Genomic DNA, 24,966 nt, shown 5'->3' on the forward strand with positions numbered 1-24,966 from the left:
TGTGAGTGAGTCTTGGGAGAAACAAAACATAACCCGGCTTTTCTGACTCTGGGCCTGTCCATTATAAATAGATAATTCATAGTAGAGAAGAGGAGTAGGTTATGCTCCTGGTGTCTTATAGTAGTGAGACCGTCCCTAAAAGAAACCTTTGACAGCCATTTTCTTGCGAGAGTAGTTTAGATTAACTGGGCCAGGCCCGAAGAGTAGGAGGAGTGTTAGTTAAAGGGGTTGGGGAAAAGGTTGATCGTAAGAGTTGAAAGTCCCTCCTAATACACTTCTGTACTCAACTTCCCTCTAGTGATTCACCTGAAAGAACAACACTACAGTTTATGGGGGGTGGGAGTCTGTAAAGGGTAAGCAGGTTAACTCTCCTGGTTTTGCATCAGAATTTTACTGTAATTCAGGGACTAACTCCCAGTGTTTTGACCCAGTATCCTAATCAGGATTTTCTTTTATTTCTTCTTCTCCCTTGCCAAAATCCTATTAATTTAGATTTTTCTGTATCTGGATATTCTAATCTTACGGTTAAACTATGACTTGGATGAAAGTTCAAAAATGGAGTGTCAGGATAAAGCACAGGAGCCACATACCTAGTAATAATAGTTTAGCAGTTTATAATTCTTTCACAGTCACTATCTCATTTGATCCTCTCAATGACCCTGTGAGTTAGGCAAGGCAGTGATTATTCCTGTATTCTAGAAAGGAAACTGAAACTTAACAGAGTCAAGTGATATTCAGATTGTCATACATACAACATCGTTTTTCTCCAAGAGCAGTGTCCTTCCTTTTGCAGTAAATACACTGCCAGCATTATGTTGAAAGGAATTGAAAGCAGGCCCTGATTTAATGTTAGGCCATATAATATGTATCTTTAATTCTGTGTCTGAATCAAAAGGTCAGGAGATAAGACTATAGCTCCAAGTTGTATCTGAAGCATAGCTGCATCACTTCAGTGGCCTATATATTTCCCCAGCTTTTCACTTAGCAAGCCATTCCATTTCCTTACTTTGATTTTATCTAGCAAAAGAGGCTGTTGAGGCCATAAATTGGTCTTGATCAGGTTGGAGACTTTTTCTCAGAATTGAATGTATAGCTTGAGGACCAACTGACCCGCACACTATAAAGAGTCAGTATCAGTGAGCGCTTAAACTACTAATGAAGCAAAGGTTGGGGTTAATTCAGTGAGTACTGATTAAATTTTTCTGTTTCAACATGAGATAGCACCTCTGTGCAGCTATCCAAAAAATGAGCGCCTATAGTTTCAAGTAAGAAGCCTTGTGTAGTGCCTACTTTCTTTTAAGTGTTTTAATAACTCTTGGGGTATATGGATGGATAATGTTTTATATACACATAGTGGTATAACACATCTTTGCTTTTTTTCTTTTTTAAATTCTTCTCTTCCTCCCTTCCTCACCTCTACCACTTTTATTAACATCCCAGTCTATCTGCCTTATAAGGCCACCCTATGCCTGCCCTTCTGGGTCAGCTATCACTTCTGTACAAATACAGTAGAGTGTCATGCTTGATTTTGCGGTTTTCTTGTCGTCTACTGTAGGGTCGCTGTGAGTCGGAATCGACTCGATGGCAACAGGTTTTTTTTTTTTTTTTACTGTCGGGATGGTGCTGTGTGTTGTGCTGCTCTGGTAGCATATTCATTGTGCATATCTGAAATTAAAGTGTAGTATAACTGTATGTATCATTTGTACTAATGATATTTCATTTGTACTAATGATATTTCAAATGATTTTGTCTTTACATGTATGGAAATAAATTAATCTCATGTTTATTTTTAAAAATGTCTTCTGGTAATATTGAAAGTATTAATATGTACATTAACAGCATAAATGGGATTAGTTTCCTTTAAGTTTTAACAAATGTGAAAATGATTTAAACCAAGTTGTTTATTTGGTAACTCTGGTAAAGCCTTATCCTTATTTTCTTACTTAATCGCTTAAACTACAGATTTCAGGTTCAATGAAGACCCCAAACAGTGTATAACAATATCATTTAGTGTTTTTATTGTTGTTGTTTTTTTAATGAGGAGAATAAACTTTTTACATTGTTCTCTACCTTTCTAAATTAAATTTACATGGATTTTGCTTTATGATTTCTGCCATTCTATAAATAGAAACAACAAAAACCAAACCAGTTGCTGTCGAGTTAATTCCAGTTCATAACAAGCTTATAAGACAGAGTAGACCTACCTCATAGAGTTTCTGAGGAGCAGCTGGTGGATTTGAACTGCCAGCCTTTTGGTTAGTAGCCATAGCTCTTAACCACTGTGCCACCAGGGCTCCATAAATAGAAAAGGAGGGTATGAAAGATACCAGATCACAAAGTTTCTCCTGCCAGGATTTGTGCTGAATTCCTTTATACAGTTCAGACTGTTATTTTGTTGTGCACCAGTTATTTTCGTGTCCCACAGAAAAGGACTAGAACTGTAACCTTGAATTGTGGGAACTTTTCAAGGGTACCGTTCTTCTGAAAGGATAATTGGCTTTTTGTTCCACTTGATTCTGGGTTTCAGATGCACATTTACTGTCAGTGATGTTAGCTGCCTTACTGATATTCTAGGTGTTAGGAGCAACTGATGAGAATTAAGGAGATACTCAAGTGCCTCTTAGAGGGTAAAACACAGTCCTCCAGGTTTCAGAGCTCCCTTCTCTACAGGGGTCTAGAATATTTTTCTTCTTGATGAATAACAAGAACAGAAATACAGTAAGTACTCATTCAGCTGGAATATAGGTTAAATAGGCTGAATTTCCTCTGCAACTATTCTACAAGAAATTGTACTTAAAAGTTCTAAACAACCAATTTAGAAATGTATTTTTAGGATTTAATCTGGTTGTCAAGTTGAGTACTACCTATTGAAATCCTATATTCCAGATTTAGGAAACACAAAAGTTCATGGTCAGTAAGGTTTATTATAATAGGTAATAGACTGTAGATATACTGTCATCATCTGGTTAATGCTTTTCTGGACTATAGAAATAGTTTATATAAGCTCTTGGATGAAATGCTATCTTTTGGGCAGTACTTTTTGTAAAGAAAGAATATTACAACAGGCAATATTTTGTATTATGTTGATTTCCTTTTTAAAATTCAGGGTTACAGCTCTACACGTATGCAGACTGACCATTTCATGACCATCTCTGCTTATATACTCTAGGAGTAGTAGTGGTAGTAGTAGTAGTTGTTGTTGTTGTTAGTTGTGGTTGAGTCAGGTCAGACTCATGGGAACCCCATGTACAACAGAACGAAATATTGCCTGGCCCTGTGTCTTCTTCACATTTGTTGGTATGCTTGAGTCTGTTGTAGTGGCCACTGTGTATTATGAGTGACTTCCAACCTAGGGAGCTCATCTTCCAGCACAATATCGGACAATATACAGTGGATCCATACAGTTTTCATTGGCTAATTTTCGAAAGTTGATTTCTAGGCCTTTCTAGCCTGTCTTAGTCTGGAAGCTCCACTGAAACCTGTCCAGCATGGGTGACCCTGCTGGATAGCAACATGCAAGCCACCACAGTACGACATACACACAGACAGGTGGTGGTCTTAGTAGTAGAAATCTGTTAATTCTTAGATTTCATCTTGGTGATTGGGCATGAACAATGAAGCAGTCTTAGCTTCGTATTGTTTTCTCATCATTAGTCTACCAAGATGCAATAACTGATAAGGCTATTTAAGAATACATCTTAAAATAGGTTAAAAATTCTTTGGACATTTTAGGTTACTGTCTAAGATGGTAGGTAGGAAATACCTTAAAGATATGATTTCCAGCATCCCTTAGTCTTATTTTTCTTGAGATATTTTTCCTCATCATAGTGTAATAAATATGTGAAACAGCGTTTTACTTTTGAGAGCTTAGTTTGTTATTGTTATTACTTGTTTAAAGACACCCATTTACAGAATAAATATCTTGAAATATATTGGGACTCTAGCCAGTCTAAGGAGCCTTGGCTAGATTCAAACCCACAGCCGCTCTGCGGGAGAAAGATGTGGCAGTTTGCTTCAGCAAAGATTACAACCTTGGAAACCCTAGGGGGCAGTTCTACTCTGTCCTGTAGGGTCACTGTGAGTCGGAATGGACCCAGAGGCAACGGGATCTAGCCAGTCTGCACTGCCCAAGAAGGTAGTTGCTTATCAAGAAGAAAGGTGAGACTGTGCATTCCCAACAGACTCGTTAACTTAAAATGACAAATTAAAGTTCTTCCATTGGGTAGCTTCAAGGTCATTAATTGAGAAGGGAGGCGAGTCTACCTCTCAAAGAAACTAATCTCCTGGGAGGATGGTGTAAGGGGCTCTGTCCGTAGATGCATTGTTAAAATGTTCAAAAAGTTGTCAATGTAAAATATGATTTTTCCTCTGTTAAATGAGCTGTTGAGCAGCCTTCGAGTGATATAATTATTTCCATTTTAATGTGTTAGGTCTGAGGCAGCCTTGGGAGAGTTCACTTAGCTTGACCAATTTGTTTAGGACCTAAAATAATAGTTATAGAAAATCTCTATAGTTATAGAAAATCTCCAAATATTGAGAGCCTACTGTGTGCCAGGCAGTGAAGACAAGTGCCTTATTCTCATGGAATCTGCATTCTAGAGGGGCAACACAGAAAGAAACAAGTAAACAAATGAAAGATATTATTTCAGGTTGTGAATATGTCACAATCTGAAAACAAAAGAAGACTGTAATAAAGAGTGACTAGGTGACAGCATTAGATAGAGCTGTCAAGGAAAACCTCTTTGAGAAGACATTTGAGTTGCAACTTGAATAACAAGAGTCAACCATCTAAAGCTCTGAGTGAGTAGCATTCCAAACAAGAAACAGTAATCACCAAGGCCTTGTTGTCAGCTGCTGTTATCCAGTTGGCCCCCAACTCATGCACAGCAGAAAAAACTCTGCCCTGTCCTGTACCGTTGTGTTTTTTCATAAGCTGATTTTCAGAGGTAGATCACCAGATCTTTCTTCCTTGCCCATCTCGGTCATCAGTCAGTCTAGAAGCTCTGCTGAATATCGTTCAGCATCATAGCAACACTCAAGCCTCCACTGACAGATGGGTAGTGGCTGCACATGAAATGCACTGGCTAGGAATCGAACCCAGGTCTCCTGTATGAAAGGCAAGAATTCTACTACTGAACCACCACAGCCCCCTGTACCTCACCAAAGCCTTAGCCCAGACAAATTTGGCCAGTTTGAACAGTAGGAAAGAAAGTGTGGCAGGAGCATGAAAAGTGAGAGTGAGAATGGTGTTGTGATGAGCTGAGAGGTGGAAGAAGGAATGGATTATGTGGGCTTGTAAACCATGGAATGAAGTTTGGACTGTATCCTAAGAATAGAAGTCATTGAAAATTTTTTAGCAAGGGGGCCATGTGATCTAATTTGCATTTTAAGAGAATCACTGTGGCTTCTCTGTGGTGAATTGATTCTAAGAGGGAACAATAAGGAACGGAGACAAGTTGGGAAGCTGTTAACAGTAATCTAAACATGAGATAATGGTAGCTTGGACTAGAGTAGAGGCAGTAGAGATGAAAAATGGATGGGTTTGGAATATATTTTGGAAGTAGACCCAACAGGACTTGCTGACTGTATGTGGGTAGTGAGAGAAAAGGGAGAATCAAACATTTTTCATCATTCCTCTATAAAACACACTTAATTTTCTTGTCCTTACTACTGTTAAAGTTATCTCTTAATAGCATGTTAAATAGCACTTTTTAAATGTTAATCTTACATAATTATAACTTTTGAATGAAACCTCTGAGATTTGGGATTGATAGTAATTCTTAGATGGTAATTGAGTAAGTGAAGTTATAAAACAAATTCTGAGAAATAGCTTTTAATAGTTAACAGATCCTAATAAAGCTAGTAAAGAATACTCTTCTAGATCAATGACTTATTTCTGGGCTGTAAAGCTGTCCTGTCCAATGTGGTAGCCACTAGCTACATATAGCTATTTAAAATTTAATTAAAATTAAGTAGAATTAAAGATTCAGTTACTCAGTTGCATTAGCCACATTTCAAGTGCTTTATAGCCATATGTGGCTAGTACCACCATATTGGACAGCATAGAACAGAACATTTCCATCATGCAGAAAGTTCTGTTGGACATTTCGCAAAAGCATTTGTTTTTGTTTGTTTGATTTAGCTGTGGTTCGTTAGCATTTGTGAGAAGTAGAAATAACTTTACAAAAGGGTGTTACATATGTAAACATGGTTAATATTGAGCATGGACTAAGAAGAATGGAATTGACCTGGAAGAATTTCGTTCAATGATGTGGATTTTTTTTTAGCTTTTATCCATTTAAAAAAAGGAAAAATAAATGTGTCTTAGGAGCTATTTTATAGTATTGAAAACTTCTTAAGAGGGTATTTTTTTTAAAGTCCCAAATTCTTTTGTATTCCTCTTTCCAGAGCAAGCAGAGTTAACTATATTAGTCTCATTTAAGGTGGCTGAGTTTTACATTTTTTGATTGATAGTACTTATTCCATCAGAATAATTTTGGATCCTCTGGAATGAAAAGAAACATACCAAAGTTACCGCTACAGATGAAGTTCCCCAGTTCTGAACCATTGAAGAAACAAGGTCATCATGCCCGATCTCAGAAGCCTTTTGGGTCTCAGTGGTAGTAAAAGTCCAGCAGGACTCCCAGAAAAAGATGAAGGGTTTTCAGCCCTCTGCAGTTAGACCTTGAGGAATATTTGTTGGGCTCATAGGTGCTTAATATCGTTTTCTGAGAATGGCCCAAACTAACTACTGAATCTGTATTTGTAGATTTTTATAAAAGGCTATCAAAAATTGTGATGGCTGCTTAACTCATAGGGAAATTCTTAGCTGAAAAGAAAATAAGTTACTTCTTTTCAATGAAATTTTAATATATATATTTAAGTTGTATGTCTTTCAATAACTGGTTGAAAAGATAAGTACAAATCACACGTTTTAGGAAAAGAATTTTTAGTTTTCTGGGCAAATATATTTAGATGGATTCCTAGCGTACACCGTATTTTTTCACAAATAACGCATGTGTTTGAAGGAAGTGAGAGAAGCCATGTGTCTTTCTGAGGGAAGTAATTCCAGATGGAAGTAGCAGTAAGTGGAATGGTTCTGCAGTAGGAGTATGGCTGGCATGTTTAAGAAATAGCACAGAAAACAATGAAACGTAGAAGAGGTCAGACAGATAAAGGGGAAGGTGATCTGGAAATCAGTAGGCCCTTTTTAGGCTCTTATACAGACTCTGACTTTCACTCTGAGACAAGCCCTAGGAGGGTTTTCTGCCAAGGAGTGACATGATCTGCTATTTCAGAAGGATCACTCTTATTGCTGTGTTAGGAATAGTTTGTAGCAGGGCAAAGGTAGAAGCAGCGAGCTGGGTTAAGATGCTGTTGCAGTAATCCAGGCAAGAGATAGTGGTTGCTTGGACCAGGGTAGGAGCAACAGAAGTGATGAATAGTCTGATTCTGTATTTATTTTTGCCTGGAGGCCTCTAGAAGTGGAATATGAGCGTGAAAAATACTAGATATAATTGTTCTGATAACATTACGATGTCCTTTCTAATTGCTATTTCCTAAAGAGGTCAAAATACTTTGCTTTTGGGCCATCCTTACTAATTTTGTTTTCCTTTTGTGTAAGTTATTTTGCACTGTTTTTTTCAAAAATACTTAGGGTTTGGACACAGTTTATTTTCTGCAAACATGCCTTATCTTTGGTAGTTAGCCCGTTTATCACCAAGTACTTGTACAAGCGGTGCCCTGTTCATATAGGCCTTAACATAAATTTGGGTCAATCCATTGGATTACCCACCAGAAACTTCTTGGTATTCCTTACTGCATTCACTTGGAATTTTTCTTTCCTTCTGTTCTCCTTCCTTATTTTTATGCTTCATGTAGACTCATTACTCCTTGTAACTATCCCAGGTCTGGCCCTCTTATGAGCTATTATGGGTTCAAGATGGTACAACTAAGTGGAAAGGAAGAAGGGGATGGTGCTCTGCACAGCCAGAAGGCAAAGAAGAAAGGTAGTCACCTGAGGCAAGAAACTTTGATCCTCTGTAGCTTAGCCCTTCCTTCTCAAGCCACACACCCTCTTCATACCCAAGTTCTATTTGAATCCAAGCACCATGCCACAGGAGTCACCAGTAGGATCATGGAGCTGGAAAGGGCCCAGTCCTATTGCCAGTGTTGCAGAGGACTGAGTAGATAAATGTGTTTATGTCATTCCTTAAAATCCTAAACTGGTAAAGGAAATCCCAGATATCAGTGTCATTTTACCCTACATACTTTGGTATGTAGCTCTGAAAATTATGGACATTTTTATATATAATCACAATGCCATTAATACAATTAACAATGTTATCGATAATTCCTTGGTATCATATGATAGAAGAAGAGTCTTTTTAAAATTTCTATTTCCATTCCAAGAATCTAATGTCATGAACACTCGATACTTAACCACTGTAACTTTTTTTCATATTAGCACACAATTAAAAAAAAAAAACCTGTTTGCTATTCAGTCGATTCTGACTCATGATGACCCTTTAGGACAGAGTAGAACTGCCCCAGGGGGTTTCCAAGGCTCTAAATCTTTACGGAAGCAGATTGCCACATCTTTCTCACAGAGCTGCTGGTGGGTTTGAACCACCAACCTTTTGGTTAGCAGCTAAGCACTTAACCACTGAGCCACCATGGCTCCTTTTAGAATACAATGCATAGTTTAATAATTGAATGAGCAAAAGACTAGGAGAGAGACTAGAAAAGACTAGGAGAGGTCAAGTTTCTAAGTTGTAGTTGCTTAATTTATCCAATTTAGCTAGGGTCTGGAACTGATTACTTTTTTTAAATAGAGTTAAAGAAAAACAATTAAGTTGAAGAAATTCATTCTCTTGGCAGCAATATAACCTTCTGCAGGTTTTAGAAGGTTGACTATCAACATTCTGTGATTTTATGCTACTTCACAAACATTTTAGGATTTGCAGAGTAGCTTGTATCCTATTAATACTACCATAGGAACCAAGCTAAATTAATTTGAAGATCTAAAATGAAAGAATAAACTTTCTGACCAACTGTAATGTTTTCCCAATATGTTTGTGTTACATGACTTTTGAGCAAGTACATATTGTGGACATTGTACAGGAAAGAATCCTCTTCGCTTCTTTAGTTCACTAACTGATTCAACAATCAATCAATCAATAAAAAACTCAGATCACAGATTTCCCCTGTAATTAAAAGAATTATGTGGCACAAATCCTTTGTTACCACTGTGGTCTCCTGGCTTCAGAATGAGGCATCTATTTATTGCCTTGGTTCAGTAGGTTCTACTCCAGTGTTGTCAGCTAGGTGTACCTTTCAGTCCCTCCTTTACCATCTGAAATAGTAATGAGCCACCTGGAAGCTGTATGCAGTTTCCTTGGCTTCCCCCTATGGACTATAATCTAATTTCAGCATGATATATTTGAAAGCTGCCCTTGAGTTGCCAGGTTTTTTTCCTGTTTTTCAAAGTTTTAAAGTGAATTATTGTTTTTCATCTCTCTCAATAAATATTTATTTTGAATAGAAAAATAAATACCAAAGAACTTTCTTACCATTTTTGTCCATCATATACTGCTCTAAAATATGCCACTCATTATTTTTCCTGTCACTTTCAGTAAGACCATTGTATTCAAGGACACGCTTTAATTATAAGAAACAGCGTGGACAAAGTGGGAGTTAGAAACCAGGTTTCTCTACCTGATTCTACCCTAACATTGCAGTCTCTTCAATGTCCTTATCTGTAAAGAGAGAAGATTGAATTGGATGATCATCTGTGAGGAAAGTTTGTGCATTGTTTGTTCCACTGAAAGATTACCATTTCATTGCTGCAGATAGAGTTTTTGTTAATTGCCCTGACTGGCATATTTGTAACATTGCTAGTACGTTTTTAAAATATTATGTAGCCGGAACCAAACTAGAGTCTTCCAGAGAGTCTCCTTGGATTAACCTCAGTTAGGTTTACTGTGATACAGGTTGTTACTTTTTAAAAATGATTTTAAAGTGAATTAATTTCTTATAAAGGTGAAAACTATGTAAACACCAAAGAAAATAAACCCCTTGCCGTTGAGTTGATTCCGACTCATAGCGACCCTATAGGACAAAGTAAGTAGAACTGACCCATAGGGTTTCCAAGGAGCAGCTGGCAGATTCAAACTGCTGATCTTTTGGTTAACAGCCGAGCTCTTAATCACTAGTAATTTAATTTCTTCCTTGCATTTTCAAGTAATATGTGTTTGTAATAATAGAAAATTTTTTAAATACAGAAAAAGATAAATAAAAAAATTCACCACTTACAGATGATTGCTGCTACAATTTGATGCATCCTTTTGCAAAGTAGTAAGACTCTGTATGTGGTTTTATACCTTTCTTTCCATTAATATTGGAGCCCTGGTGACGCAGTGGTTAAGAGCTCGGCAGCTAACCGAAAGGTCAGCAGTTCAAATCCTCCAGCCACTCCTTGGAAACCCTACAGGGGCAGTTCTGCTCTGTCCTATAGGATCCCTATGAGTCGGAATCGACTTGACAGTGATGGGTTTGGTTTTTTGGTTTTCCATTAATGTTACCTCATGTGCATTTTCTTATGTCATCAAAGATCTTATCAAAATAATACATACTGGCTGTACCAAATTTAAAGTAAACGTTAATTTTCTTACACTCTTGTTTTAGACGTTGTTATATTGAACATTTTTAAGCCCTCTACAAACGCAAAGGAGCCTTGGTGGCGCAGTGGTTAAGAGCTCGGCTGCTAACCAAAAGATGGACAGTTCAAATCCACCAGCCACTCTTTGGAAACCCTATGGGGCAGTTCTACTCTGTTCTATAGGGTCACTCTGAGTTGGAATCGACTCAACTGCAATGGATTTGGTTTTACAAATCCAAACAAATTATACATAATTCGCTCATCTTTTAGAAACATTCTGGTCATCAAAGGTAACTTAATATAGAATTTACATTAGTAATCAATCCCGCTTCTTAAATCCGGTGCGTGTAGTGTTTCATGTCTGCCCTTCATATAAGGCAGCACATTTCATTTGGGAGGCACATGCCCCCACCCACCTCTGCTATGAGTCAGAATCGACTTGGTGGCAACAGGTTTTTTTTTTTTTAAATGTAGGTTTTAGAGAAAAACATAGTCTAAAAATATATCAGTAAACTGTTGAAAATTCTAAATTGAAATCATGTGGGAGCTGTTAGAAACAGTAGCAAAAAACAAAACTCTTAAAGTGTCAAAATTTAAGATGCTTTATTTTCTTTGAGGGGTTAACTGAGAAGAAAGTAGACAGCCCAGCACTTTTGTGTGTGTGTGTGTGTGTGTGTGTGTGTGTGTGTGTGTGTATACATATATATACACATATATACACACACACACATATATTTATATATCCAAAAAAATTAGGCTAGAATTTTTTGAGCATAATCAGACTGTATATTTGCGACAAAGTTCTTTAAGAATTTTGTAATAAAACATTTTTATTTTCACTGGAGACTGCAAAACTCTTGATAAGTTCTATTGGTTTGGTTTGGTTTTTCACAGCTGTGACTTTGATTGATTAAAAAGTGGCATTTCTGATGAAGTCTGTTTCTCAGATTTTGAAGGCTTGCCAGCAAAACTGACACAATCAGAGTTCTAGGCCTAAAAGAAATTAGGTTTTGGTCTTAACATAAATGTACTTAATTTTTCTTTTTTTTACCTACTTTTGTGTTAACCTTTATTAGTAAGTAATCTCTGTCATTTGCTGCAAGCTGCTTGTGCTTTCTTAACTTACATATGGAGGAAAGTAGTTGTTAAAACTTGTGGGTTGTACACACTACAGGGGAAGTCAGCACAACTGGACTAAACCAAAGCTAAGAAGTTTCCTGAATACAACCAAACACTTGGAGGGACAGAGTAGCAGGGGTGGGGGTCTGGAGACTATGGTTTCAGGGACATCTAGGTCAATTGGCATAACAAAGTTTATTAAGAAAATGTTCTGCCTCCCACTTTGGTGAGTGGCGTCTGGGGTCTTAAAAGCTAGCGACTGGCCATCTAAGATTCATCAATTGGTCCCAACCCACCTGGAGCAATGGAGAATGAAGAACACCAAAGACACAAGGAAAGTATTAGCCCAGGAGACAGAAAGGGCCACATAAGCCAGAGACTCCACCAGCGTGAGGCCAGAAGAACTAGATGGTGCCCAGCTACCATCATTGACCGCCCTGACAGGGAACACAACAGAGAGTCCCTGACAGAGCAGGAGAAAAGGGGGGTGTAGAACTCAAATTCTAGTAAAAAGACCAGACTTAATGGTTTGATTGAGACTGGAGGGGCCCCGGAAGACCTGGTCCCTGGAATCTCTGTTAGCCCAAAACTAAAACCATTCCTGAGGCCAACTCCTCAGACAAAGATTAGACTGGACTATGGGACGTAAAATGGTACTCATGAAGAGTGTGCTTCTTAGCTCAAGTAGATACATGAGACTGAATGGGCAGCTCCTGTCCAGAGGCAAGATGAGAAGGCAGAGAAGGTCAGGAGCTGGTTGAATGGACGTGGGAAATCCGGGGTAGAAAGGAAGAGTGTGCTGTCACAGTATAGGGAGAGCAACTAGGGTCACATAACAATGTATGTATAAGTTTTTATATAAGAAACTAACTTGAATTGTAAACTTTCACTTAAAGCACAACAATAAAAAATAAAAACTTGTGGGTTCTGGGGAGAAGGGGCATACATTGGTAAATGTGGTAAATAATTACATTTTAAATGTGGACAGGTCATATATGTAGGTCTAGAGTTTTTTGTTTTATTATTGTATTTTGTTTTTTAATATCCCTTCAGGACTCTTGGCCTAGGTCAATGGTTCTTAATCTGTTTGGTTAATCTTGAAGAGCTGATGAAAGCTAGTGATCCTTCTCCCAGAAAGTGAACATAAACACAAAGTTTAGCCAAGAGTTTCTAGGGTGGACCCCAGATTGTTGTTAGTTGCCGTTAATTGCGATTCATGGCGACCCCCATGTGTGCAGAGTAGAACTGCTCCATAGGATTTTCAAGACTGTGACCTTTCAAAAGCAAATCATTAGGCCGGTCTTCCGAGGTGCCTCTGGGTGGGTTTGAACTGCCAACCTTTTGGCCAGTAGTAGAACTCTCAACTGTTTGTGCCACCCAGGGACTCCTGACCCCAGCTTAAAAAACAAGCTAACTAAACCTGTTGCCATCAAGTGGCTTCCAACTCATAGCAACCCTGTAAGACAAAGTAGAACTGCCCGATAGGGTTTCCAAGGCTTTAATCTTTGCAGAAGCAGATTGCCACATCTTTCTTCTGCGGAGCAGCTGGTGGGTTTAAACTGCTGGCCTTTCACTTTGCAGCCAAGTGCTTAACCATTGTGCCACCAGGGCTTCATAAATCCCTACTTTTTACCATTTCAGTGTTTTTATCTACTTACACTGGTTTTAATTTTTTAAATACCATAAACTATTTTTTGTTGTTAAATATTTTGTCTTTTTTTTTTTTCACTTTGGCAATTCATGATATTATTGTTATATAATGTTTTGCAATGACAAACTAAAACTTAAAAATTGGTAAGTAGATAATACTTATTAGAGAATACCATCAGGATATGTTGTCCTTAGAATCTATGCTACTTTTCATTCATTCTCTTTTCATCAAAACCCCAACTTGAATGAAAATCAGAATTAAGGGCTAAAAGAATTCTGTTTAAATTATATATAAATGAAAAAACTTTTAAAACCTATGACTGAGGAACCCATACTCATTGTCCCAAGAGATGTTAATTTGGGTAATTAATTCTCATTAATAATGCTAATGCTAAGTAAGAGTCATAAATTCTGAGAAAATAGGATGAGTTAACACTGCAGGTATGTGCCGCAGCTATTGAATTTCAAAAATAGTTCAAAAGAGATGGATGATAATTTGAGTCAACATAACAAGAGTTGTTTGTTTTTTAACTTATAGGAGAGAATGGTCACTACTCAGTAGTGTAAAACCATGGCTTTTTAAATTACTTTCTCTGTTTTTATTTCTAACCAATGAACACTTCCGCCCAGTGCTCTTAGATCAATATTCAATGACCATGGGTTTGTAGAAACATAGAATTTTAATGTTGAAAATGACTTAGGAGGTTTAGTGACATGAGCACTTAATTTAGAGCAGGATTTCAAATAATATTTCATATAATACAACTAAGTAACATGATGCTTGTAAGAAGAAATTTGGTGGTGCTAATCATATGATAGGTTTTTTTCCTTTTTAAATAACTTAGAAATTACCTTATTTACAAATAAGAAAACTACAATACAGAGAATATTTGTATTTTGGAGACCTCATTTAGTGACCAGAGCCTGATTTCCCTCCCATTCAGTCTTCTTTCAGTGTTAACCTTTATTTCTCCTGGGCAGCCTTTAAAAGTGTGAATAACATTATTCTTGCTGATTATAATGTAGTTTATGTTGCTTATCTCAGTAAGAGAAAATTAGTGCTTCATTCAGTCCAGTGTGGTTAGTATATGAATAAGAAAATAATTTATAAATACTTAAATGATTTATGCCAAGCAAGTCTAATATTTTTCAACATCATTACCGATTAGGTCAAGAAAAATCAACCTATTGTACTTTGAGTTTCACAGCACACATAACTAAGTCCATAAATTCTAGCTAGCAAATGCTATTGGATTGGGAAGGGATAAATAAGATTGATTTGGGAAATAAAATGAATGGACAAAATCTTGTATATACAATTTAGTAGTGCAGGGATTATAAAGTTCATTTTTGGATAATACTGTGTACATATGGAAGCACTGAGTCATGGTCTGAATGATAAAGAATTTTAGATTGCTGAGTAGCTTTGGTATAAGAAGAAGGTCAGTGCTGCTTGTCAGTAAAATTTAAATACCTAGGAAAATGACATTGCAAGGATAGTTTAGTCACAATTGAAAGGAGAGGTAGAGATAGAAAAAACTTTTCTGTTTCAGATTCAGTAAATCCAGGTAGCAGCTGTGAGAGAAATAAATTCGGGAAGTGTTTTCTTAAATCCTACTTTTGAATTTAACTATTAGTAACCATAATGGAGATACAGTCACCATTATGCTAATAACTGCCACAAGTATCAACACTTTTCATTAATAGTCTTGGCCATTAGCCGTGATGGTGAAAGATAATTTTTCTACTTTAGTTTATAAGGTCTTTTGTATTCCATTACTTGTAGATGATGATGATGTTAGGTTCTGTCAAGTCAATTCCAATTTACAGCGACCCAATGTGACAAAGTAGAACTGCCTCATAGGGTTTCATAGGCTATAAATCTTTATGGGAGCAGATTACCAGGTCTTTTCTACTGTGGAACAGCTGGTGGATTTGAACACTGACCTTTGCCGAGCACTTAACCATTGCACCAGGAAATTTTTGGACTAAATGAAGTGAAGTGGTAGAAAAAGGGGAGGTTAGAGTAGGGTAGTAGAGATGGTATCTCGGGGAATGTGGATGATCCACCTACACAATAGGGTGAGTAGCTTAATGGAGAGGGAGGAAGAATACCAACCCAGACTTTGATGTGAGTGATGTAGATGGAAGTGATTGGGAAAACTAGAAGAATGGAATAAACACCTGTAGAGTCATCTTAAATTCTGTGAGCTTGATTATAGAAACCACTACCTGTCTGTCAGTTTGTCATCCTGCTGTGGCTTACATGTCGCTGTGATGCTGGGAGCTACGCTACTGGTATTTCAAATACCAGCAAGGTCACCCATAATGGACAGGTTTCAGCAGTCTCCAGACTAAAACAGACTAGGAAGAAAGGCCTGGTGATCTGCTTCCAAAAATTAGCCAATGAAAACTTTATAGATCACAACAAATCATTTGACTTGTTTGCTTTGGACACGTCATCAAGAGGGATCAGTCACTAGAGGAGGACATCGTGTTTGGTGACACAGAGGGCCAGTGATGGCGTGAGAAGCCCTCAGTTAGACAGATTGACTCAGTAGCTGCAGCAGGGATTGGAACATGGTGGTGATTGTGATTGTGAGAATGATGCAGCATCAGGCAACATTTTGTCCTTTTGTACATAAGATCTCAGTAGTCAAGCTCAGTGGCAGGTATCTTAGTTATCTAGTGCTGCTATAACAAAAATACCACAAGTAGATGGCTTTAACAAAGAGAAATTTATTGTCTCACAATCTAGGGGCGTAGAAGTCTGAATTCAAGGTGTCAGCTCCAGGGGAAGGCTTTCTCTCTCTGTCCGCTCAGGGGAAGGGTCCTTGTCATCAATCTTCCCATGGTCCAGGAGCCTCTCAGGCACAGGGACCTTGGGTCCAAAGGACGTGCTCTGCTCCTGACGCTGCTTTCATGGTGGTGTGAGGTCCCCATGTCTCTCTGCTTGCTTCTCTCTTTTATATCTCAAAACACATTGGACCAAGACGCAACTCAATCTTGTAGATTGAGTCCTGCCTCATTAACATAACTGCCACTAATCCCATCATCAACATCATAGAGATAGAATTTATAGCACGTAGGAAAATCACATCAGATGACAAAATGGTGGACAATCACAGAATATTGGGAATCACGGCCTAGCCAAATTGATACATGTGTTATTGGGGGACACAGTTTAGTCCATGATAGCAGGTAACAACAATTACTGAAAATAAATGGAGAAAATTTGCAATTTGAAGGAGATATATATAGTCAGTGGTTAATTTCATTTTTCCCTGCCTATATCATATCTTTCCATTCCTGCTTCTCTCTAGGGAATGAGGAAATGAGGGTCCTACCTCCTTTGGGAGGACTTGTTTTTGATTCACTCATAGCCAGCAGGCTGCATTTTTTTAGGTCTGAGGTAGACACAGTGGAGATTAAGTATGATGTCTTCAAAGTAGATGAGTTACAGTCAGTGAAAAGTCAGAAATTACATCAGAAGTGAAGAAAGGTAGCTCATTTCCTCCATTCATGCAAGATGGTTGTCTTCTTGAGGTTTTTTTATTGGTTTCATTTGGGTTGTAATGGAGTTAATGGGAATGATGGAGGAAAGATCACATATTTTTCTATATGTACTTCCCAATGTCTTCAACATACATTAGCAGTGTAGTCAAGATGTGCTTTGTGGTTGTATTGTAAGATTTTATTAATTATAGATAACATTTTATCGCATCATCTCCTACTTTTTTATAGTAAAAAGACTAGTCATTGGTCTTAGATTTTATATTGTTACATTTATAATCAGAAAGAACCCTGAAAAATGGTGTGAGCTTTCTGCTAAATACTTTGACCACAAGAGTAATAGCATTAACCATATGCCTTTAATTGCTCTTCTGCCAGTAATAATATGTTTTTTTTAAATGAAATCAAACAAAAAACTAGGATATGGACATCATGATATTCTTTAGAGCAGCACTGTCCAGTAGAAATATAATATGGGCCGCATATGTAATTTTGGAGCCCTGGTGGTGCAGTGGTTAAGCATTTGGCAGCTAACCAAAAGGTCAGCCGTTCACATCCACCACCCGCTCCTTGGAAACTCTGTGGGGCAGTTCTACTCTGTTCTATAGGGTCACTATGAGTCAGAATCGACTCGACAGCAGCGGTTTTTGTTTTTTTTAAATGTGTAATCTAAAATTTTCTGGTAGTCACATTTTAAAAAGTAAAAAGAATCAGCTGAAATTAATGTTAATATATGTTATTAGACCCAATATATTCAAAATATTTTTAAACATGTAATAAATATTTTTAAATTTTAATAAGATTTTACATTCTTTTTTGTTATACTAAGTGTTTGAATTCAAGTGTGTATTTTACACTTGTAGCGCATGTTAATTTGGACTCGTCATATTTCAGGTGTTCAGTAGCTACATGCCACATATTGGACAGCACAGATTTAGAATACTATGATGTAAGAAAGAATATCATTAGTATAATCTTGGTAATCAAGTATGGTCCCCCATCTATCATGGGGCCCTCAAAAAGTCTTTTTTCTTTTTACTTATTTCTGAAAAGATTTTCATTTTAATATTTAAAGAAGTTTAATTTCTTTAATTTTATGGGGGCATCCTGGTAAATTTAGTGAAAAGTTGTCTACTTAGCCGGCCTTATTACCTTGTTATTCTATGGTAATAGATGAAGAATCATTTCTGAGCCCTTCAAGGTACTGTCCCTCCCGGTGTATTTAGTTCTCTACTTACTGCATAAAAGAACTTTTAATCGGAAAAGCATCAAAGTAATGGAGGACATAATTATTTGGAATAGCTGTCAGTGCTCGTAAACTAATCTTTTTCTCCCTTTACCTGAAGGTCTATCCAGAAGAAAAGGTTTATGTTGTCATTTATTTTTAAAATGATTGATAACATTACCCTCAAAGCAATTCTCCATATTAAACCATTCATATGGAATTATCTTTCCAAAGTCTGTCCCAGGCCCACCTTCTCCTATACTTATTTCCTGTTCTTCTCATTTATAGTATGATCATGATTACTGTTTCTCTTTGGGTGACTTTTGGACTTATCTTTCAGAAGTATTCATTTATTCCAATTTTGCACCATAAATTATTGCTAGGTGCTTATAAAATGCATAAGTTTACCCATCTCATGAGAGAGTTAAGTAACTAATCACAATAAAACATAATATGATTTAATAAAGGCATTTTACAAAGAACCATGGAATGACTAACTCTACAGAGGCTAAGCGTGTGGCCTCAGAGAAGATTTTAATAGAGTAGGTGACAGTCAGGACTTGAAGGTTGAGAAGACGTTTACTAGGCCGATCGGGAGAGGAATAGTATTCCATTTAAAGAAAAGTAAGTAGCCTAGCCTAGCTTTTTAGAACCAAGTTTTGAAGGAGCTTTTGGTACCATGCTAGCTATATAGCCAGTAGGATACAATCAAGTGACATAGTACAAAGTTGGCATTTTTGTACATGTTGTTTTATTTGCATTTTAAAATGTGTTTGGCAGCAATATGGGAAATAGTTTGAAAAACAGACCAGTTGAGAATCTTTAAGAATTTTAGGATAACTATTGAACTGGATCTTTTCATAGGTATTACACTAATAAAGGGCTGGGTAATTTTCTTTTTTTATAGTTGATAAGCATTATTGAGGTATAACTTTCATACAATAGAATTCACTTATTTTTAAAAGTATAGTTTGAGGAATTTTCACAGATGATTTCAGTTGTATAATCACCGCCACAATTGAGATGTAGAACGTTTTCCGCCACTCCAAAAAGTTCCCTTATGCCCCTGTAAAATGCTGGTAGTAGGAGCATCAATACCTGAGATAATGCGAATCACCATCAGCACAAAGCTGATTGCCATGAGGTGGAGGTATGACATACCTCCACTCTCCAACTTTTTTTACCAATTCTGACACCAGCCCTCCCTCCCACAGTACCCTCTACTCTTCTGGGTTCGATAATCTATTGCAATGGCTATAGAGAAATCACAGAGCGTACTTACAGTTAAGTGGTTTATTAAGGAACAGGGTACAACTCGGGATCAGGATCAGTAGGCTACAACTCAAGATTCAGGATCAGGAAGCAGGTAAGCAGAGTCTCACTTCTTAAGTGCAGGACAGCTCTGTCAAGAGCTCTCAGCCCCCTGAGGACAGGCTTCTCTCAGCCCTGCTGACACTGCTGGCTCTGCCAGTGAGCCCCTTCTGGGCCTGTCATCAGTGTTACAGGTCTTTTAGGAAGTTCTTTGCCTGTTCTCTCTCTCTGCTTCTTTCTGCTTTCTTCCTTCTGCTGCTGCTTGCTTCTTCTCTTGTATCTTTCTGTCTGTAGAAACTTCTATGGGGTTAGCTGCTTATATCTACAAACTCTTTGTCAATTTCAAGACATGGCGCTCCCATGTCTGACCAATCCCCTCTCAGTGGGCTCCAGACACTGCATTTGCATAATAGGTGTGACTAGGCTACACCTCACTTCATTTGCATACTTTATTGACCAGTTCCAGCAAGGTGCATATCAATCACAGGGCAAGCTGCAGCCTACACCCAGACAAAAAGTATCAAACCAAGTTGTTTACAATTTACCCAGGAGATGCCAACCAGCCTGGACAAAAGTAACCCTCTGGGGTAGAAAACTAGGGCAAAGGTAATTCCTCAGGGCTTAGGGGAGAAAGACCTCAAACTTTTTCCAAAGAACCAAGAGAAAAGGCCACATAAAGAAACTCATTTTACCACAGCCCCTTTGTAGTCAGTCCTCTCCCCCATCCTGGGTCCTGGGGAAACACTGATCTGCTTTCTATCAGTATGATTTTGCTTTTTCTAGAAATTTTTATAAATGGAATCAAACAGTATATGTGATTGGCATAATGCTTTTGATATCAGTCCATACGTAGCATGTATAAGTAGTCCGTTCCTTTTTATTGTTGGGTAGTATTCCATTGCATGAGTATACCATGATTTGCCAGTTGATGGACATTTGTATTGTCAGTTTTTCTCTGCTGTGAACTTATGCATACTGATCTTTGTGTGGACATATGCTTCTATTTCTCTTGGGTAAATACCTAGGGTTCGGATCACTGGATCATATGATAAGTATGTCTTTAACTTTTTAAGAAATTCCCAAACTTTTCAAAGTGGCTGTACCATTTTTGCATTCCTAGAAACAATATATGAGTTCTAGTTGCTCTACATTCTTGACAACACTTGGTATTGTCAGTCTTGTTGTTGTTGAGAATATACACAGCAAAACCTACACCAGTTCAACAGTTTATGCATGTACAATTCAGTGACATTGATTACATTCTTTGAGTTGTGCGACCATTCTCACTCTCCGTTTCTGAGTTGTTCCTCCTCCATTAGCATAAACTGACTGCCCTTAAAGGTTCGTATCTAATCTTTCCAGTTGCTGTTGTCAGTTTGATCCCATATAGGTGGTTCTTAAAAGAGCATAATGCTCAAGGCAGACATTTTTTACTAGTTAAGCTGAACTATTGTTTGGTTTTAAGAAGGCTTCGGGGTGTTATTTTTGGTTTGAGTTTTAAAGATTATCTCAGGACAGTAGTTTCGGGGGTTCACTTAGCCTCCATGGCTCCAGAAAGTCTGGAGTCCGTGAGAATTTAAAATTCTCTTCTGCGTTTTCCCTGGCAGTCTTTTTAGTTTTAGACATTCTAGTGGGTGTGCAGTTGTATCTTGTTGAGGTTTTAAGTTGCATTTCTCTAATGAATACTGATAAGCATATTTTCATGTGCAGTTTGCCATTCATATATCTTCTTATTAAGTTGCAAGAGTTCTTTATATATTGTGAAGACAGGTTTTTTCATTATATATACGATTTTCCCTAGTGTTGGACTTTGTTCTAGAACATAATTAATGTGAAATCAGTTTGATCCTTTCAAGCCATTTGTTAGACAGGTCCAGAGCAACCTTTACTCTAGCGCTAATTTATCCCCACTACTAAGGCATGGTGTGCAGTAGTTAAGAGCTTCACTGCTAACAAAAGGTAGGCAATTCGAACCCTGCTTGGTAACCCTATGGGGCAGTTCTCCTCCGTCCTATAGGGTCTGTATGAATTGGAATCGACTTGACAGCAATGGGTTTGTTTGTTTTTTTTTAACTAAGGCATGACTTTTCTGAGGATGCTACTCAGTCCTCCTATATTACAAGTTCTCTTAACTGTGACTGATGGGAACATGAACTCTTCTCACCACCATGCTCTACTGCTTTCCAGTGGTACTTTCTCTAGCCTTGTAGAGTTTCACCCCACACATATGCAGATCATTCTCAGCCAAAGACCTGAGGGGACACCTCTGCAAATCTGTGGAGCTCTCTCTGAGCAGCTTACTTTTCTCTGGTACTCTGCCCTGCAAATTCTAGCCACTTTGGGCTCCCCCAAATCTCTGTCTCCTCAACTCAGGGAAACCGCAGGGCTCTATTTGGGTTCTTCCACCCTGCATTGCATTGGAAACTCTCCAGGCTGTAATCTGGGGTAATCATAGCACTCATCTCATTTTTCCTATCTTTTAGGGATCACAGTCCTACATTCTTATTGTCCAGTGTTTGAAAATAGTTGTTTCATATGTTTTATCCAGTTTTCTAGTTATTTACAGTGGAAAGGCAGTTCTCATGACTTTTTAATCCTTCGTGGAAGAAGTAAATACCACATTGACAGTGTTATGGATATACAGTAGTAACTAACAGAAGTTGGGTTGAAGGGGAAAAATAATGAGACTGTATGACTTGTACAGGACTCTGAATGTGATTTTTTCTACTTCATATTAGAATTCATAGTCTCCAAAAACAAATATTATGTCTTTAAAATTTTGATTTTTGCTTTCTAGAAGAGGTTATGAGGATATGATGTATCATCCTGGATATGATGGAAACTTTAGAATTAAAAAAAAAAATTAAAGAGGATATACTTTAAAAGCAAGCATAGTTATATATTAAAGCAGTGTTCCCTTTGGAGTCTGATATGGTAGCCATCCTCTAAAGAACAATTTTATGTCCTTTTTTTTAAATGAGAAAATGTTCTTTTCAAAAGTTTAATGTCTTCTTCTGAAATGTTTTGAAGAATACAGTTTTTCTGGGAGTCACATGGAAAGTTAAGTTTAATGGATTGACTAATTTTAAATTGTTTAAAGGTCAAGAAAAAATAAGATTATTTCTATTAGTAATCCCTCTAATATTTTCCTTGACATGTTCTACATTGGCTCTTTTATAACTTTTTCCCATCTACCAGTTAGACTCTTAATGTTTTTCTTCTTGATTTATGTGGGGTTCTTGTATATATAAAAAACAGTTAGCATTTGTTTCACGTGTTTTTCTTTTTGTCAGTTTGCTTTTTTTAGTAAAATGTATTGTTGACTATCAAGTTTTTCATTTGTCTGTAGAAAAATTTCTCATTTCCTTTCTGATTTATTCTTCAAAGCTTAGAAAATCTTTTCCTTCAGAAATGACATAAAGATGCATTTCACTTTCTTTCTAGTTTTACTTTGATTTGTCTCTGTAGATTATTTTCGTCTGTTGAGTCAGAATTGGATTGAATTTGATTCACCTCTGAAACTGTTAATTATTTGTCCCAATGCCACTCATTAAATATGCTTCCCCCTTCTCTACTGATTTGTAATACCTTCTATATCATTTATTAAACTGTTCTAAATAACAGGGTCTATTTCTAGCTATCTGTTCTGTTGATTTATCTCCTCGTCTTTCTACCAATACCGTTACTGATTTTGATACTGTGACTGTGTGGTATGCTTTATATCTGGTATGGAAGGTTGTTTATCCTTCTCTGCCATCCTTATCAGGAGCCATATCCATTCCGTCTTGTATACAGCCCCTGCCTTTCCACTGGAAGCTTTTATATACTCTAAAATCCCTTTCATCTCTCCTCTTCACAGCACAATTTTCTGAAAGAGTTGTCTGTATCTACTGTCTCTAATTCCTCACTTCCTATTTCTCATTCTACTGCAGCCTGACCTCTTCTCATCACAACACAAAACAACTTCCATTCTGATCACTGTTGCTAAAACCAGTGTACATATTTTAGTCCCCATTTTATAAAACGTTGGAGCAGTATTTGACACCGTTGATCACTGAGTTCTTTGTGAAATACTTGCCCCTTGGTTTCTTTGATTTTCATACTCCTAGCTTTTCTCCAACTTCCCTGGCCATTCCCTGGCCATGACTTCTCAATCTCCCATGCAGCATCATCCTTCTCTGTTTTAATTACTGGAGTTCTTCCTGACTTAACTCTTTGCCTACTTTCCTTCTCATTTACACTCTTTCTGTAAGCGCCATTGCCCCTCTTCATGGCTTCAGTTTTCACCCAGATAACTGCTCAGCTCCAAACCTGGTGACATCTTAATGGCATGAGTTTCAACATGTCCAAAATAGAGCTTATAATCTAACTCTTCCATCACCTCACCTTCCTCCCCCTGCCAAAAAAAAAAAAAAAAACTCTGATAAATTTTCGATTCATTTTTAGTAATCCTTATCCCAAAGGAAAGCTCTACCATCTATGCAGTTCCACAACCTAGAAAATTTAAGTTATTCTTGACTGCTCTCTATTCCTCGCCCTTATAGCTAATGCAACACCCATTCTTGTCCATTTTAACTCTTAAATATACCTTCAGCCTGTCCATTCTCTCCACCTCTACCACCAAAACCCAGTTCAAGCTACCATTCTCTCTCATCTCTATTACTAAAATAGCCTGTTGAGTAGTCTCCATTCTTTGACTCTGCCCTCCTTCCAGGCTGTTCTGATGCCAAAGTAATGTTTCTAGACACAAATTTAATCACTTTATTCCCTACTTAAAACCATTTTTTTGGGCATCTCATTCTCATTATTTTTAAGGCAAAAACCAAACTTTTTTATTTGACATAGGACCCTATCAACCTCTATAGCCTCACTTCATGTTCATCTTCTCCCTGTATACTCCAGTCACGCTGGTTCCTTTCAGTGCTCCAAGCTCATTTTGCTTCTTCAGTTCAGGAGCTCTGCACATGCTTTTCCTTTTTCCCGTAACACTCTCTCCCCACTCTCCTTCTCCTGGTTAACTCCCACTCATCCTTAAGATCCCATTTTAATCCATCTATGTAGGGAAGCCTTCTCTGATTTAGTCAGATACCACCATGATATGTAGCACTGTGTACCTATCCTTCATAGCACTTGATCACTGTTGTATCTTCAGTATATACCACAGTGCTTGGCATTTAGTAGAACTTCAGTGAATGTCTGCTTGAATGAATAAATGAATTAATGATTATTCTTTAAGCTAAATTTTAGAGTCATCAACTTTTCAGTGAAATTAAGGTTATTAATTTGGAAAAATGTAACATGCTATCAAGAAATTTTATTTTCATTTATTTAAATATTTTATCCTTCTTATGGATTATACATTTATTAAAGTTATCCTTAAATTTTGTATTGTAAATAGAATCTCTAGTTGGTTATGATTGGTATTTAGGAGTACTGCTAATTTCTGCTTTAATCTTTATCCAGTTTTTTTTTAGTTTTCTCCTACTTT

The 24,966-nt window shown here is 37.4% G+C and overlaps 1 protein-coding gene across 1 annotated transcript in view; it reads left to right on the forward strand.

The window, feature by feature from the left end:
* Nucleotides 1-24,966, forward strand: part of FBXO33 (F-box protein 33) — a 32,243-nt gene that overhangs the window by 1,359 nt on the left and 5,918 nt on the right. The gene's annotated exons all lie outside the window — the stretch shown is intronic.

Source organism: Trichechus manatus, unplaced genomic scaffold, assembly GCF_000243295.1.
Source record: "Trichechus manatus latirostris isolate Lorelei unplaced genomic scaffold, TriManLat1.0 scaffold00043, whole genome shotgun sequence".
Lineage (NCBI taxonomy): Eukaryota > Metazoa > Chordata > Mammalia > Sirenia > Trichechidae > Trichechus > Trichechus manatus.